This window comes from Otolemur garnettii, unplaced genomic scaffold (assembly GCF_000181295.1).
Source record: "Otolemur garnettii isolate 467f Iridium unplaced genomic scaffold, OtoGar3 scaffold00066, whole genome shotgun sequence".
NCBI classification, from domain to species: Eukaryota; Metazoa; Chordata; class Mammalia; order Primates; family Galagidae; genus Otolemur; species Otolemur garnettii.
Genome location: NW_003852461.1, coordinates 9,067,772 through 9,071,256, shown reverse-complemented (window position 1 = coordinate 9,071,256; position 3,485 = coordinate 9,067,772).

The following is a 3,485-nucleotide window of genomic DNA, read 5'->3' as shown; positions in this document are numbered from 1 at the left end:
GCCCCACCCCGCCCCGCCCCCGCCCCCCCAGCCATGTTGTCCCGCTTTACAAATGTTAAAATCTGGTCACCCTAAGACTGGAGCGAGGCCCCCAGGCCTGCTCAGCTCTGCTTCTGCCTCCTTCCTGAACAGCTTAAGAGAGTCAAGAACAAGGGGCTGGTACCAAAAAAGCTCCCCACCCCAAATCTTGCCCGCTCCGCTCCCTCACCATCCCTCTCCCAGCTTGTGTCTCTATCTCACCCCAGACTCAAGTCCTGTTTAGCCCTTACGCACTCTGGAACCCTCAGTTCACAGCCAGCACAGCCTCTTTACTGCAGATCCCCCCAGAAGGCTTCATCATCTTTGTCCCCCAACAGAGGCCAGCATTTCCTCTGCGGCCTGTCGGGGGAGAGTTGCCCCCACCTCACACCTGAGAAGGCAGATGGTGGCTGACCCGTCCCTCTCCTTATTCCACACCTTGCCCGTCCATACTCATGACTTTCTTGGAGTCACATGCCATCCTGCTGCTATCCTCCCAAGCACTGAACCTGCCGGTGCTCACTCAGTGACGCTCTCACAATCCTCCTCTCCAGCTCAAGTCCCATGTCACACCAGAGATGTCAGTGTCCAGGCACATGGCGGCTTGCCCTGCCCCCAGCATGCAGAGCAGCCATGTTCTCCCAGTCCTTGAGCTAAATCATGACCTCACACTCATGACATTTGGCCTCTAAGAGACCCCAGTCTATTGGTCCTTTCATTTCTTTTTTTTTTTTTAATTATTTTTTTATTAAATAATAACTTTGTACACTGATGCATTTATGGGGTTCAGGATACTGCTTTGATATACAATGTGAAATATGTACATTGAACTAAGTAGCACATCCATCACAATTATACTCATTTCTTAATAGTTTTGAAATGTACCATTGCATCAGGTCCTTCCATTTCTATCAGTTTCTCTTTGGCTAAAAGTCCAGCCCCTGTGGGTGATGGTATGAGGTGAGTCCACACCAGCATGGCCATTTCCCTGCACAGCCTTCCTCTGCCAATAAACCTCAGCCTCAGTGGGGATTCCTCAGCCAGCCCCTAAGCCTCTGCCCTGTACTCCCCCCCACCACTTTCTGCAGTGTCCTCTTCTCCCCTCAACTCTCCTCCCCTCCTCTGACATTTCCCTCTTGCCCTATAAATCTGCCCTGGCTGCTCCAACAGACAGGAGCCCGCTAAGCCCCTCCATTGGCCTCCAGTTCCACTTCCCTCACCAGTCTTCCCATGCTCTCAACCCCTTCTCACCTCCTGCTAATTCCCCACCCACTACATGCTGGCACCAGTCCTGATCATGCCACCAAACTGCTTTCTCAAACATCACAGTTTCAGTCACTATTGCTGTGAGACAAGTTACCCCACATCCTTATGGCACAGAACCACCATTCTATGGCCAGGTGTGGTGGCTCACACCTGTGATCTTAGCACTTGGGGAGGCTGAGGCAGGAGGACCACTTGAGGTCAGGAGTTTGAGACCAGCCTGGGCAACTAAGCAAGACCTCATCTCTACAAATATTAAAACATTAGCCAGATGTTGTGACAAAATGCACACCTGTTGACACAGTAGAGGCTGAGGTGGGAGGATCAACTGAGTTTAGGAATTTGAGGCTGAAGTGAGCTATGATCTCACCACTGCACTCTGACCTGAGTACCTGGGAGATAGAACAAGACCTTGTCTCAGAAAAAAAAAAAAAATCAACCATTTCACATTTTATTTTATCTATTTATTTATTTATTTATTGAGACAGAGTCTCAAGCTGTCGCCCTGGGTAGAGTGCCATGGCATCACACCTGATAGCAACCTCAAACTCTTGGGCTTAAGAGATTGTCTTGCCTAAGCCTTCCAAGTAGCTGGGACTACAGGTGCCTGCCTCAGCACCCGGCTATCTTTTTTTTTTAGAGACAGAGTCTCACTTTATCACTCTCGGTAGAGAGCCGTGGTGTCAGCTCACAGTAACCTCCAACTGCCTGGGCTTAGACAGTTCTATGGCCTCAGCCTCCCCAGCAGCTGGGACTACAGGTGCCCACTACAACGCCCAGTGATTTTTTTTTGTTGCAGTTTGGCTGGGGCTGGGTTTGAACCCACCACCCTCAGTATATGGGGCCAGCACCCTACTCATGGCGGCACAGGTGCCACCCACCACCTGGCTATCTTTTGATTGCAGTTGTCATTGTTTGGCAGGCCGGGCCAGATTCCAACCCGTCAGCTCTGGTGTATGTGGCGGGCGCCCTAGCCGCTTGAGCTACAGGAGCTGAGCCTCATTTTGCATTTTAATATGCCCAAGGATTTTGAGGGTCAGGAAATCAGAAGGGTCCTTGTCACTGCTCCATGAAGTCTGGGGCTCATTCACTTCCATGCCTGGGCTGGGACGATGCAGAGCCTGGATGTGCCTGAGGACTTGCAGGTGGCTGCTCTGTGTGGCCTAGCTTCTCATGGCATGGCAGCCCCGTGTCATCTGGCTTCCTCACGGTGAGGCGGCCCGCGTCCTCCGGTCTCCACACGGCGAGGCGGCCCCGAGTCCCCCGGCTTCCTCACAGCCTGGCAGCACCGCATCCTCAGGTCTCCTCACGGCCTGGCAGTCCCACATCGTCCAACTTCCTCACCTGGCAGCCCTGGGTCATCTGGCTTGTTACATGGGGTGCTGTAGTGTCCCAGAAAACATGGTGGCAGTGGCATCACTTTTATGGCTCTGAAGTCATTACAACTTTTTATTTATTCATTTTTTTGTTTGAGATGGAGTCTCACTCTGTTGCCCTAGGTAGAGTGCTATGTCGTCATAGCTCACAGCAACCTCAAACTCCTGGGTTTGAGCAATTGTCCTGCCTCAGCCTCTCGAGTAGCTGGGACTATAGGTATCCCCTATAATGCCCGGCTAGTTTGTCTATTTTTAGTAGAAACTGCTCTTGCTCAGGCTAGTCTCAGACTCCTGAGTTCAAACAATCCACCCACCTTGGCCTCCCAGAGTGCTAGGATTATAGGAGTAACCCACAGCGCCTGACCTCATTACAACTTTTATAGCCCCAGGAATCCCATAGCATCACTTCCACTGTATTTTATTAGTCAAAGCAGTCACAAGCCCACCCAGAATCAAGGGGAGATAGTATAGACCGCATCTCCCAGTGGGATGGTGAGGAGGCTGCCTGCCACAGTTGTCTTTGAAAAACGCAACCTGCCACAGACTTCACAAGCCTTCTAGTTGCAGATACCAGGTATGTGGCTTGGTATGTTTCTGCTGCTACAACAAAATACTTGAGATTGGGTAATTTATATATGTTTAAGAAATTTATTTCTCACAGTTCTGGAGGCTGGGAAGTCCAAGATCAAAGTGCTGGCAGGTTTGGTTTCCAGTGAGGGCTTGGTTTTTGCTTCAAGATGTGTCTTTAGGCTCGGCGCCTGTGGCTCAAGCGGCTAAGGCGCCAGCCACATACACCTAAGGTGGCGGGTTCGAATCCCCAGCCCGGAC